Raw genomic sequence first — 15,789 nt, forward strand, 5'->3', positions numbered from 1 at the left:
CAGAGGCCCATGTGTTGAAGGTTAGTCCCTAGCTGGTGGCTTTATTGAGAGGTGATTGGCTCTTGATGGGTTCAACGTGTGAAGCCTGAGTGAGCTATTTGGAGGTGGTTGTTGGAAGTATTGCAAGGACTGGGGTGCACTTTGGGAGGATATATCTTGTCCCCAGGGCCTTCAGACCTTCCTCACTTCACAAAGAGCTTCTTGAGCAGCTGTAATTCACAGCACACTTTCCACCATGATGCTTTCCCCTTACCCTGAGTCTACAGGGCTGAGTCTGAACAACCATGACTCAAGCCTTAGAAATGCTTCTCCTTTAGGTTGAGTGGCTCTGTGATTCTTATCACAGCGAAGAAAAGGCTAGAATCATCATTACAATTTAAAAAAGGTATTGGGTGGAGAAAGTAGCTGCTACTGTCAGAATTAGTTGGCGGTTACTACTAAATAAACTGGCTTCCCCATGAGCTCATGAACCCGGCTTTGGGTTTTGTATAAACTGGAGATCTGAGCATTTTCACTAACACTGCCTCTGAGATGGCAGGTGTGGTTTTATGCCATGCCCCTGTGGAGCTGGGTCAGTTTGCCTGCCATTGTTTCCTCTCCACAGTCCAAGTCTATGATAGAAATGACAGGATGGTACCTGGGCGGATCCCAGTCCTGTGGTCTGAGAGGCCTATGGCTGAAATAGTTGCATACTTAGCAAAGAAAGACAGGGGGAGGGAGGGAGAGAGAAAAAAAGAGAGGAGGGAGGGGATGAGGTAGGAAGGGAGAGAGGGAGGAAGGTGAGGAAGAGGGAAGAAAAGGGACAGAGAGAGAAGAAGAAGGGGGGGGGGGAGAAGGGAATAGGACCAGAGGTGAAATGGGAAGGTGGGGGGCGGGGAGAGGAAGCAGAGAAGGGATAAAAAGAGGGGGAGGGAGAGAGGGGGGGGAGAATATGTGGTGGTTTAACTTTGCCTGTTGTTCACTGCTAGGGGCTCAGTGTTGATCTATGTTTTGCCTTCACCCGCCTTAAGATTTGGCCACAGTGAAGCTTGGCAGGGCCTGGAAACTTGAGGATGCACTTGGGATGGTCAGTAAGCCACCTCTTTGTTCCTCTATACAGGGGAATCCACTGTGCTCAGCACTCAAGCTGCTGTTAGGACTGACTAATCTGTGGCTCCCTGTGACTGCAGGGGACTCTTTCACCCCAGCACCTGCTCTGGCAGGCATAGCAGGGCAAACACGCTCAAGGTACTAGGTGTGGGTGACATCAGGAGTCACCACAGCAGTCACTGCGAAGCAAAACCTGTTTTGTTCTTTGAGTGAAAGACAAAGTAAGATAGGGGCTGTGCCTTCAAGGGGGCAAATCAGTTAAATGGGGAAGCGTCCATGCTCCAGTTCACAACCTCCCATTCTTGATGCTGCAAGTGACCCTAATTAAAGTCAGTGGGTCACAAAAACCCAGCAAAAACAAGCCTTGAAAGTAGGAGGGGGTGTTGGGAAGAAAAAGGGGGTCTCAACAGGAGTAGGAGAGGGGTTAGAAAAGGTGATAGGGGAGGTGAAAATGACCAAAATGCATTATAAATATATGTGTATGGAATTGCCAGGGCATTAAAAAAAGATACGAATCAAAGGAAAATCTATTACCCTCAGAATGAAAGGAAGTGCAGAGACAAAATGAGATGAAGGAGTCAGGGAGCTATAGAAACATACCACTTGCAATGCACCCTGAGGCTGCCACTGAGAGCCTCAGAGGGAAGAGTGGAGATGACAGAATTCTTGCAACAGTGCCGGTCTTCCCCCACAGTTGTCTCTCTTCTACCACTTGGCCTTTCTCCCCTTCACCCCTGCCCTGTCATTCTCTGCAGATGTTATCTGCCCAGCAGATGGTGTAACCTGTGAGATCCCAAGACTTGTTCCCAGCCAGCTCAGCTCCCCTTCTCCCATAGCCCTGCCCTGGACTTGAGGTTCCTCAAAAGGGACCTAAGATGGAGGAGCAGAGGAGACTGAGAAGGAAGGGCAGAGCCCTGAATGCGTGGCTCTTTTTGACGCAGTTTTAAAAGTAAGTATTTGTTTCATGGGTCTTAGGAATTTGATTCCATGCAGAGTAGACCACAGGTAAAGTTTAGCTCCAATCTAAGGCACCTCTGAAGATGGGACTGTCAAAACGGCCTCTTTTTATCCTTCAGGGCTAACAGTTGAATGGTTACTGCAGTGACATTTTCCTCACTCTAGGGAGGAATGAAGCCTTGAGGATGATAAAGTCAGAAAACCCCGTTCAACTGTTGTACCATTAGAATGCCTGTCTACGTTTGCACCCATTAGGAAATAACTCCAGCCAGTGGGACGAGAAAAGCAAGTGCTTAACCCAGATCTGAGGGTAAAAGTTGAGATTTGTAATTCAGCCTATGGAACATGCTCCTGAAAATAATCTCAGTAGCCAAGGGAACCCTGTGAGTTTTGGAAGGCAAGAGGGAAAACGAGCCAGTGTGTCACAGTGTGATCTGGTCTCCCAGAAGATTCTGAAGTGCTGTAGTGAAAATGTTAAATTTAAAACTACTTACTTTGTCCCACTTGGTTTTCTCCATCTGATTCATTTTGCTTCTGTCTTCTAGAATATAGACTAAGTAAAATTATTATATATTACTATATATAAAATAAGGTAAATTAAAAAAACACTCAACATAAACTTACCTTATGTGCCTGATTAAGCCTCTTCTGCTTGCTTAAGATCATTTCTATGTGGAAGGGAAGGTGTCACTCATTCTCTGAGGGGAACAGCTCTGCCACCCTATGCCACCCACTCATAGTGACAATGACTTTTCCAACCTCTCCACCTCTCACCTTCTTTCCATTTTCACAAGATGGTGTGCAAAGGACACTGGAATTGAAGCAGGTTGAGCTTTGCAAACAGTCTATCAGGGTGGCTACAGAGTCTATAATTTGTTGTGAGGCAGTCTAAAATAAATGAATCTAAAATACGATGTAAAAGTCTTCTATGTCCTCCATAAAGTAGAGAGAGTGGTTAGCACTTTATTCCCGTTGATGAAACAGAATTGTCCACGGACATCAGAAAAGATTTCTACCAGATGTCTCTTTGATAGTATCAGAAGCGTTAAGTAACGTGGTGACTTTTAACAGGTTGACAATTGCAGCTTAGGTTTCATAAGGTCTCCGGGGGAACCTCTGTGACCCAGAGCAGAGGCCCCTGGGATTTGTTTTCACTTACCTGTAAACAATAAGCCCCATTAGTGATTGTCTCAGATAGCCTCAGAGACTTTGCTATCTGCAAGTGGTGATCCTTTTTTGTGAAAACATACATTAGCCATTAAATTGATATTTCCCTTTGGGAAGTATTCTTATAAACATTTATATTTTCTCAGCTCTCTTATCATAATATCATAGAAGACCATTCATTTGGAAAGGAAATGAGGAAGGAATGAGTGGTGGGGTTGGGGTTAAGCCTACAGCTGATTGGGACTTTTCAAAGTCTGTCTGTAGAGAGGGAGGAGTCTGACGCTGAGGGGTGCTGCTCCTCGGAGGAGGTTATTCTTTTACGTCTTCACTTTGTCTCGGTTTATTGTTCTGGAATTAGTTTCTTTATTTTTCCCAACTGCATCTCAACGTAAATGCTTAGCTTAATGTCTCAGGGCTGACTTTTCCTCAGACACAGAGCATGGTAGAAGCTGTGCACTGGGCTCCCATGTGGAGATATTTTCTGGTTTCGAAAGCCTCTGGGTTGGGCCCCCTAGTAGGAGCCCAGTTGTTTAGGTAGCAGTACAAGTGTCACTCCCTGCAGGTAGAAAAGAAACTACAGAAGAAAAAAATAACCAGAGCCAGGTAATGAACACCACGAAAAAGAGGGAGAATTCATTTTGGCCTTGCAAATTCCTAACGCCGTCCTCTCCTTTTCTTCTCCCATGCACCAGTCAGTTTCCATCTCCGCTGCAGTATTTGTGCAGCTTTATTTTCCTTATGTATACTTAAAGGAGCTGATGGATTGATTGTGAGATGGAAACCTCATCTTGGCATGACGAAAGCCCTCTATTTCCTGTGTGGTTGTACTCTTAACCAAAGTTCAAGCTTGGTTCATAGAGAAAAAAAAAAAAGAAACCTTGATTCATTTCTTAATTGAAGATGCTATTGTACATTCATGGACTCAATTTTTAGTGAAAAGGAAACAAAACAATCATGGTGCTGCTAGTGTTAAAAGACAGTATATAGACTAAAGCTCAGACTCAACTCTCCCTGCTAAAGGGGAAAAAACTTCCTTCAAAACAGAAAAAGTGAAACCAAACCAAAACAGAACAATTAGAAGGGGGCGGGGGGAGAACTTTGATAAATTAGAAAACCATCTACCAGTTAAACTGACACTCCATATGCAGAAGACCCAATTTCCATGCATGTTATAAAAAATGTGTTAAATCAACTAACATTGATATAACTTCAAGCAATTAGGAGCATGCTAATAACGATATGAGTCTTCAGCTGTAAATAATTGCGCTGCCCCAAGGCTATGCTTTAATTCTTGGCTTGCTGTATCTATAAACAATAATCACACTGAAAAGCAAGTTGTGTTGTTTTTGTTCACAGTTTGTGAAATGATTTTTATACCCTACAGTGATGCTGATGGCTACTCTGACCTTCAAGAACTCCGGCCTGCGAGGCTAAGAGCTAATGTGTACTTCCATCGATCTGAGTTGGAGGCACACAGCGGGTTACAGTGCCTGTTTTACCACCAGCACAAAAGCTCTATCGTCAATCAGAGAGCGATGTGAAAGGGGGCTTGCTGCTGTGACTCAATAAATGGGGACATTAGGAGGAAATGTTATAATTGCTGCTACCCACATCTTGTTAATGAGTAATGTACACTCAGACGCCATGCGACTGCAGCTAAACTGTTTATACAATTTATTCTTATGTTGCAACTAACATTTAACATAATGAAGTATCATAATTGCAGCCATTAAAGTCAAGATTAAGATTTGTTTAATTAGAATTAAGAAAATGTAAAATAGAAAACTCTTCTCGATTGGTGAGTGTACAGGATGGATTCGGTGGTGTGCAGGGGGAAAGGCACTTGGATGGAGCTGGTGGCAGATATTGTGGACATAAAATTGCTTGTTGGAGGTCTCGTCTTTGAATATTTTCCCCCAATGCTCTAGTCAAAAGTACAGAGAACACAAAATAGAAAGGGCATTAAGTTGGCTCTGGATAAATACAGAGTGTTATTATACAGATCGTTAGAGTTGTAGCTTTTACATTTTAGAATTTACATTACCCCTAGGCTAAACAAATAATATCTTAAAACACACAACTCATATTACCATCCAGGCAAGTTATCAAATGAATTAGAGAGGAAATAAGCCCTTGACTTTGTATAGGAAATGTCATAACTTTGTAAAACCAAATGGTCATTAAACCTCTATTTTAATTATCTGCATGTCCAAACGCAGGCACTTATATAATACGATATTTTTACATAAGCCAGGGACAAAACATGGCTAATGGAATGCTTGGAGGAAATGCAGCCTGTCCAGATTCATTAAGTGAACCCGTCTCATCCGGGTCATTCATGTTTTTTTTGCCTTCCTATATCGTTAAATGCTTAAAAGTCCCCAAGTGCTGTCAGCAATGAGATTATTAGGATTTTCTCTCTCTGAGGTGGGGTTTTCAGTTAGTCTTAAGACTATAAGCAATCCAGTTTGTCCTCCCTGACCCCCATGTGAAAAAAGTCTTCTTAGCGTTTTAAAGTTTCTGATGGGAATTAATTTTTTTTTAATTTCTTTTATTTTTGAGGTTATAATTACATCATTTCCCCTTCTCCTTTCTCCCTCCAAACTCACTTATTATTCTCTTTCAAATCCATGGCCTCTTTTTTTCACTAACTGTCATTGCATGTATATCTTTCTCTCTTTTATAATATATATTATTACATAAGGTTCTATATTATAATATTACTTAATAAATATAAGATATATATATCCTATATATAATCTGAACAATCTGTATAATGTTACTTGCATGTATGTGCTCAGGGCTGACCCTCTGGTACTGGATAACCAAATAGTGTCTCCTCCTTGACTAATGCTGTTTCTCTCCCTCTTAGCACTCCTTAGTTGCCTGTAGCTCTTTGTTTAGTGATGAAATCTATTGTTCTTTCCTTTGACCACTTTGCCATGTCCAACATGTCTTTTGTCCTTGCTCAGATAATGTTTAAGCAGCCATACTGGTGAGACTTCTGACATTCCTAGGAGAGAAGGTACACAGCAAACTGTGGAATCCTCTGAGTCTTACTATCTTTTCTACTCCCACTTTCTGCAATGTATTCCGAGCTTTAGGTGTGAGAATGTTTCATAACTCTATCTGTTGGGACTAGCATCCTTAACTCTGCATTTTGATTGGTTGTGGTCTTATGTAATGGCCTTTATCTGCTGCAAAGAGAAGTTTCCTCGATGAAAGAAGATTACTCTTATCTGTTGGTAGTAGGACAAATGTTTATAATGTTATTAGGGATTACACTGTTTAGTGATGTGATGATTACAGATTCTCCTCTGAGATCCGTGACTTCTCTAGGCCTGGATAGCTGGCTAGGTTTCCAGGACCTCGCATAATTTTCCTCATGTTGAGTGGGTCTCAAGTCCAATTAGAGAGTTGTTGGCTACTGCCAAGTTATGTGTGCCACTACTGCACCCTTACGGCTATTGGGTCATGCAAGCCATTGAGCTTTATAAGCATCATATCTGGGTAGGACTGTTGGTTGCTTGGAAGCTTGCAACGTGCCTTCTGATATTGTGAAAGCTAGTTCTCAGGAAGAAGACCTTGAGGTCAGTTCCAGCTCAGGTATCTCTGGTCTCTGTGTCTGAAGTGCATGGTATCTTCAGCAATAGGCATTGCTTTCCCACCTAAGGGTGCAAACAAGGGCAACAGTAATAGTCTGTAGTGTTTAAGGAGTCTTGGACAACCCTGAACATGACCCAAAAGAGGGATTCTCATGTCTGGTGTTAGGCTTCACGTTAGGTGATCTTTGGCTTTTAGAGGTGTCATTGTCAACTCAGATGAGAAAATGTCATTTAAACTATATATGTATATTTATACACAGACTTAGGTGTACTACAGTTTTTTCCCTAGGTATATAAGAATATGATTTCTTGTGACTTTTAAAAGACATCTTTATTTGTTATTTTATCCTCCTCCCATTGGGCATTTCTTATTCTTGTTCCAGACAACTCCATCAATACGTCATTTTGCTATAAATAGAGTCAAAGGGAAAATGGGTTAATCTCAGAGGAAGAGACTTCCATTCTTTAAGCCTCTGTCCCCTTGGCTCCATGATGTGAAATGTCATCTGACACCTGCCTTTGTTTCTTCATTAAATGGATGAGGTGAACTCTTTCTGCCCTATGTCCCCCAAGAACATCTTTCAGAGCCTCTAAGGTCCTCATAAAGTTAGATGAAGCGGAAGCTGTAGTGATCAAAGTGAGGTGCCTTGTGACCTGACTCCTTGAGATGACCTATCATGACATCATTGGTCACATATGATACCTCAAAGTAGGCACGAAAAAGCAACGTGACGATTTATCAGTCCTTAGAGGAATTTATCACCTTTTCTTTTCTTACATCTTACATCCACCACGCTGTGGAGGTTTTCATATATGGATAAGGTCACCAGCTTCATAAAATGCTATCAGGTCTTGGTTTTAAATTTTCAGTCAAAATTCAAATACTGCTAATTAGCAAAAACAAAACAAAACATGAACCCAGAGGTCAGGAATCTCTTTTCAGGTCTTCTTCAACAAAGCCATAAAAAGATATATGTAAAAAAAAAAAGTGAGTGATGATTTGATTTTGTAGCAATAAATAGTGCAAGATAATGGTGTTTGGGAATCTTATCTGATTGGCCTGCAGTTATGATGTGGTATGCAAGAGTTGATATCAGATTTCTTAGCTTACTCTAGAATTTATTTTTACAGTCTTTTCTCCTCCACTATAAATTAAAACTGACAGGTTGATTTTTGTATGTACTTAGAACATTGCATAACTTTATAGTTTATCAACTTGTACAAATGCTTAGGAACTTCAACTAGCTAATGTAAGTAAGGGCATTTATTTAATGCATTTATTTATTGAGGGTCCTGATGTGAATCAGCCACTGTACTGGGTAGGAAATAGTATGAATCAAGTCCTTGTGGCTTTCATATGGGTCTAACATGTGCACTTTCTATTTCCCTGTGGGAAATGGGCAGGTTGAATATGTTACTACCAGGAATTGTCTCCTCCTGTTTTATAAAACATTTAAAAATTGTTGACAATTATCTTAAATTGTGGTTGCTTTTTTTTTTTCTTCTAGGCCTGCACTAAATGAATATCTGAGAAAAGACATTTGTTTTAGCCTAACTACTATTCATGGTTAAAGGTAAGAACATTCCTTCCTCTCCTTCCTCTCCTCTTCATCTTTCCTCTTCTACTTCTCTCCTCAAATTACCTCTCACTGGCACTATATTAGCACTGTCTGGGAGTGAAGAACAACTGAATTTTTTTTTAATTACATTTTATTTATTTGTAGCTCAGTTTATTTATTTAAAACCTGCACTCATGAAAATTTATTGCCCCCTAACCACAGCAGTACTGTTGGGTAAAAATACCTTTCTTGTTTGCTGAAATACTGTAGGATGCTGGTGCTGCTGTAACCATGTAAACATTAGGGACACAGGTACTGTGGAGACACGGCCACTCATTGCCAATGGCACCGCTCAGTTCATGTTACCCTTCCCATTCACCTAAGCAACATGATCATTCATTTATTTGAATATTTTATGAGAATGGTGCAACTTACAATGATAATGACCTAAAACAAATACCTGGTGACCACACTGATTAGCTTGGTGTTTCAGTCATCTTATAAACTGTACTGTGATTAAAGTGAAATATGCACATGCACTTGAGTTTCAGGCAAGAGTTTGGTTGCAGAATCAAATGTGGAAACTATGATTTAGTTCATGCAGTTAATTGTTTGTTGTTGTTGTTGTTGTTTAGTTTGGAGGCTAGGTGTTGGATGGGGACAATAAATGAGAAAGAAGATTAGAAGATGCTTAACAAACTTCACCAAGTATAACAATTAAGATGGCGGCCCCAGAGCCAATCATAGGAGTTGGTTCATTTTCCATGTAAATACAAAATCAATAGCACAAAGAGACATTTTGAGAAACATATAGTGGTTTGATAAGATGTTTGCTTTCTAATAGACAAAAGACATAAAAGGAATTTGGTGCCTGATGTCAGAATTAAATGTCCCAAGAACAATTTCTAAGCAATTTCTACCAGTGTCTGAATTTCTCACACTGACCAGCTATATAACACAGCTTGAGTTTTAGATAAGAATAAATTTTATTATCGCTGTTGAAATTTTGTTAAAATATTGTAAAGATAAGACTAAATAGATCAATCAAAAGATCTTTAATTCATCCAGTAAACAAATATCTATAGAATTAAGGACAGTGACAACATTAAAGAAGAATTTATTAAAAATTTGCAAAGATACCAATACGTATTCAAACAGATGTATATATATGTATATATATATATGTATACATACACACACATGTATATATACATATACATACATACACACATAATATACATACATATAAATACATACATCAAATCCAGGGCCCCATACATGCTAGACAAATGCTCTACCACTGAGCTACACTCTTCAAGTTCTCAAATACTGTTTTCAAGTGTGGACTACGTGAATGATATAAAAGATATGATTTCCCTTCCAAGGATCAGTGAAAATGTGGAAAAGGAGGAGAAGAGATTGTAAGAAGAGCCGGAGGACAAAGAGATGTTCAGATGTAGAGCTAAGGGGTGTCTTCTGGACATGACACAGCTGTTGCCTTCACAAATTTAATGTAGCTATTATTATCTACTATATTGGGTCCTTCATCCTGGGTGGTGGAGGGGGCTATGAAGTCCTACCCTTCCCTCAGGGTAATTAATGGCTATTGAAAGAGGAAGTACAAATTTTTCAGCCATGTCATCAGTGTAGCTGGGCTGTATAATAAGTTCTAGTCTAGCATATACCACACTTGGCTTATATGGCAAGATTCTATCAAAGTGAATAAATTAATTAATGAATAAGTGATTTGAGAATTCATGTATTTTGTGAATCATTGACAGTTTTGAGAAGTGTTGGAAGAAGTGCTAATAGAAGAGAAAGCGTTTATCCAAATTGTGCATTCTTCTCCAGACTTGCCAGTGGAGTTGGAGAAGAGTTTCACGGAGACTTAACTGCATTCTCCCTCAAACCAGTGTAACTTGGCTCTATGTACAGAATTCAGCAGTCAAAGCAAAGTTTCTCACCAAAGTACACAGAATGTGAATGAGCCAGATTTGAGCCTCAAAATAGGAAGAAATTATTAATAATCTCAATAGGAGGGTAGAAATATGTAAGTCAAGACCAATAATTATGATCAATAATACTTAACTTGTACATTTTTCCTAACATGAATCCTTATACCAAATATTTTACTTGTAATTTATCTGCACTGTGGGTTGACTGAGAAGCTACAAAAAGTGAAGGTTTTGTTGATATTGACAAGTTTAGAATTGCTTTTCAGTTTATGCAAAATCTTCTTGAATTCAGTGTCAATACTGAGTGGACACACATCAGTGAGTCCACTCAGTTTGGACAGACTTGATTCTGAATGGATATACATTTGATTCAGTCAAAATAGTTCTTTCCAGAGAGATGAATTGGCCTTGTTAGTGAGGATGCTAAGTTGTAGGCGAATGGCTTTGAAAATTTAAAATTATGCTTGGGAAAATGTGATGATATGAATTTGTTTGTTCTTTTCCTGGTGTGTGTGGGAATGACCTCTTAGGCCCATGATGGCCTTCAACTTCTTGAGCCTCTTGCTACACCTCCCAAATGCTGGCTTTATAGGTGTGTGCCACCACATCTGGCTTTGAATTTGCATTTTCAATGGTAAATTTTATGAAATCACAAAACAGCGCATTCAAATGTATCAAGTGGAGATATGCTTGTCAAGAGCACAAACAAACTTTGTATTCTAAAATGAGTATGTGCTCAAGACCCAATGAGCAGGGTTGTGGCTGTAGATAATAAGGTATTATATGATTTATTTGAAATATGCTCAGAGGATCGGTTCTACTTGTCCTTATCCCCTTACACACATATTATAACAGAGAATGTTATAATAGTGCTAATTTGACTGTGGAAATCATTTGACAATGTATATGTATTTTAAGCCATTATGCTGTGAATTTAAGTTATAGAAGTTTTGTTTGTCAGTTATTTCTCAAGAAATCTAGGGTAGACAAATAAAAATATAGATTGTCTTTCTGAGGAAAACTGATATGTAGGATGAGAATAAAACACCCACTGAAGATTTTTTTTGTGTGCACACTAAGAATGCTAAATGGCTCACTAATGATTTTTCATGTCGGCCAATTCATATTGCTCATAATGCTTTGGTGGGGAATGTTTTAGAATTTTTACATAAAATAAAATACATTATTAAAATGTTGCCCCCCTTCCCCATTACATTGCTTTTAATGTGGTCAGAGCACTGCATGGTGTGCTGTGGTTCAGGCTCTGTTTTGGCTAGACAGGTACCACCATCCTTCCTTTGTCTGCAGTTATATTGTCTAGGAGGAGAGTTCCCCTTTTTTTCTCTTTGAGGCAGGCTTCTTAATGGCCCTCAAAATCACCAAGGCCATTCCAAATACACTGAACTTAAATGCTGCAGTCAACAACTGCCTTGTTAACCTAAGTTATCAAGTGTTAGCTGTCACTTTGTACAGTCTAGTGCTTTTTACACATGAACGTGTGTACATTCCCCCAATATTATTCTTGCATTTGAACTCAAAAGTAAAGCAGAGTGAATGAATCTCACCGTATTGGATGAAGGATTAGTATATTCTACTGACTTGAGCTCATGCATTTGAATATACAACTGTTATTTCTCTGTGTCACAGTGCATGGAAAGGTTATTTGAGATGTGAACCCAGTTTTATCTTGGCTGTCTCTGGTTTCTAGGCTCACCGCATAATTCTCAGCCACTTTGCATGCTGATAGCTGAGGCTTGCTTTTAGAATCTGGGGCCAATGGCTGCAAGAGCCTTTGTGGACCATCCCTAGGGACTGCCTCACTGGATTTGGGAAGGTGTGGGAGATAATTGAGTTTTAGCATAGGCCCCTGTCATCAATCTCCAACTCTGAGTAGACCTACTTTGGTGCCCTTGCTAGAGGAAGAATGAGTCTTAATATACAGCAGATGGAAATTTTGTGAATCCATTTCTCTATAATGAGTTTATATTCAATTGTGGTTTTGATAAAGAGACAATTCATGTTGCCTGTAATTGTAACGAGAGAAGAGCTTCCGCAAACAGTGTGCGAGTTGAGGTCCACACTGGTGGAGAGAGTCTGCCAACCATGAAGTGGATAGAGTCATCTGAAAGAAGAAATGAGACAGCATGGGGTAATGTGAACATCTGTTGTGTAGCAAGGTGGACCTACTACTGAGGAGGTCAAATCACATGTGAGAGCATGCTACTGTTGGCTACGGTTGGCAACTACTGAGAAAGAAAAGAAAAGAGGAGTTACAATCAACCTAAAACTATGATAGAGTTGGCTGTGATCTGGGGTATTCCCATGACTCATTTACACCAACCCCAATCTCCATGAAAGCATACAGGAGGGAGAAGGCAAGATGGGCAGTTTTTCTATACCCTTCAACAGTGTCCCCGAGTTGATGACTCTCAGCTGTCTTTGACACTGGGTTGCTTCTGTGAGCCCTAGGATATGGATAGCCAGAGAGCTCATTTTCACTATAAGTGTTATTTGTAATCTCTTTGGCTCCCATTCATGCATTCATTCATCCATCCATTCAGTATTTCTTATACCCTCACTGTATGTCAACAGGTAGAAGCATCAAGTGAGTGGAAGGGAGACATGAGACCCCATAGTCAACCATTCCGTAAGTGTGTCTACTGCTGAGCGAGGACGGTGAGGGTGAGGCACAGGGAAGGAAGTTTCAGAATGACTGAAGAAGTCAGGGAAGGTCAGAATCTGTAGGAAGAGCAGTGGGAGAAGTTGGTAAAAAGTCACAAGTGCAAGAGCAGACATGCAGAGCCTGGGAATGTGGAGGGGTAGGGGAAAGGGGGCTGTAGAGGCTCTGACAGTGTTATAAGCTCTTCAGGTGACAAGCGGCTGTTCTTTATTTAACTGGAGGCATGCCTCAATCACATTTGTGTTTTAGAAAACTCACTTTTGGAAAAAATTGGAAAACTAACCAAGGAGAAGTCTGAGGAGGTGGGCAGATTGCAAATGGGCCACTGAGTCAGACCAGGCATCACGTCAGTGGAGGCGGAATGATGGAGAAGACAGAGAGCGCACCATGGCAGAAGAGAGAGCAACCCTGATTTATAGCATTCTGTAACTTTTATGACATAAATCTTATTTCCATTGACCTGTTTATCTTATTCTCTTCCATCCTCTTCCTTCCCTCTCTCTCCTCTCCTTTCTCTTCCCCTCCCTTTATCCTCATAATGCTGAGGGTGAACCCTAGGACACTGTCTTTCATACTAAGCAAACAATATGCACCGAGCCATATCTGGTTGCCAGAGTCTGTTTCACTCCACATAGTCCCACAATTTTTCAGACATCACAGACAGAAGCAATCCCAGCAGCACAAACAATAGCCAAGTGTAACATAGTTGGGAAGTGATGCATTTTTAGCCACTTATCACTTTTGCCTCGGATTTAATTGGAAAATTCAATAATTTAACTTTTTAAATCTTAACTTTTTATTAAATTTGCTCTTTGACAAGTTTACTATATATGTAATGGATTTTTATCACACAATTATGTAACTTTTGATATTTTACTTAGTAAATAGCCTATTATTTCATCAAAATTTAACAGATAGCTCCAATGAAAAAAACCTAACACATCGTTGATGAGAATGAAAAATAAAAATATCCTTGCTTGTGATCAAGGAACTAAATATATTAATCAAACTTTTTGAGTAACACCTTAGTTACTTGGGAAACAATCAACAAAGGGACCATATCAAGTTAAAGGGGTTCAATGCAACAAAGGAAACAATTGAATAAGAATAGAAGAAAATCCTTGCCAGCTATACATCTGACAAGCGATTAATATCTAGAACAAATAAAAAACTTAAACACTAAGCAGACATCAAACAAGTCAATAAATAAATGGGCCAATGAGATGAACAGTTCTCAAAGGATGGAACATAAATAGCCAATAAACATACAAAAAATTCTCAACTAGTTGTCAGAAAATTGCAAGTCAAAACTGCATTGTGATTCCCTTTTCTCCCAGCAGGAACTGCAGTCCTCTAGGAAATAAAAATAGATAACAAGAGATACTGGTGAGGATGAGATATGGCTGTGAACTAGTCCATCCACTTGAAAAGTCCATATGGCGGATTGTGAAGAAAGAAAGAAAAATCACCCTGATAGACCATATGACCTTGAGTATCCACCCAAGGGGCACCAAGTCCGCACATCACCGAGATGCTTGCACATCAGTGCCTATTACAATTCACAACATCCACTTATAGGACCAATCTAGGTGTCTAGCAACAGCTGACTAGTAGAGAAAACACAACATAGGTACACAATGAATTTATTCAGCCAGAAAAAAACAAAACTATGTCATATGTAGGGAAATGGATTGAGTTGGAGAGAATCATATTAAGCAAATTAAGCCAGCCTCAGAAGACAAATATTATATGCTTTCTCTCATTTGTGGTCCCTGTTTATGTAAATGTATAAATCATGTATATACAGAACACAGGAAAGCAGAAATAAAATTGTCTAGGAGGACAAAGAGACCAGTGGGAAAGGGGGCGACAGAAGGGAATAGAGAGGGTATAGGTCCTATTATGCTCCACATACTTGTAAGAAAAAAATTAATTAATTAATTAAAAAATAGATAAATAGCATATGATTAAAGGAAGAACATGTGGTGGGGGTGGATGAAGAAGTCAGCAAGTCTATTCACACATTTTGGTTTTAGACAGGGTTTACTGTGCAGATCAAGGGTGGTGTCCTGCCTCCCCACCACAAGGCTGGGCTTACGGGCATGTGATGCCACACCTCTCTCCATTTGGCATGCCTTTAGGAAGACCTGCATATTGGAAGAACCTTGTGACATTTGGACAACAAACGGCTAATATTGGGAGAGGGTCCCTTTCATCAAGGAGATGCCAGCTAGAAGGTTATAAACGACTAAACAGCTTCTCATAAATATTACCTGAAAGCACAGACAAGGGGGGCAAAATTGCAACTTGGACTTGAGTGTGGATGACTTCAGAGCACTAGCCAAGGGCAGTGACATGAAGCTGTGACCAGAGGGCAAGCAACCTGTGTCCCAGTGAGGGGGCACCCCAAGCAGAACAAGGTGGACAGGAGCCCAAGGAGCCCAGGGCAGGGACAGACACTCAGCAAGACTGTCAGTGAGATGCCAAGGGAGCATTTGAAGATGGAACTCGAGACACAGTGACCACAGTGTCATACAGAGTGAAGGATGGAAGAAATTAGAGTTTTTACCTTAGGTGGAGCGGAAAGCCATAAACAGTATTTTAAACAGAGGAGAACATTTCTGCCACAGGGAAGAAGCCTTATAGGGTAGGGAGAGTGATGGGAGCTTAAGGGGCTGCTAGTGAATTAGGCAGGAAGTGCTGGGAGAGCTGTTTAGTGGTGATCAAGGAGAGGGAACCAAAGGATTTGGCCGCATTAAAAGAAGAGGCAGGGGATG

This window comes from Acomys minous (genome assembly GCF_964271855.1).
Source record: "Acomys minous genome assembly, chromosome: 9".
In the NCBI taxonomy this organism is placed as follows: domain Eukaryota; kingdom Metazoa; phylum Chordata; class Mammalia; order Rodentia; family Muridae; genus Acomys; species Acomys minous.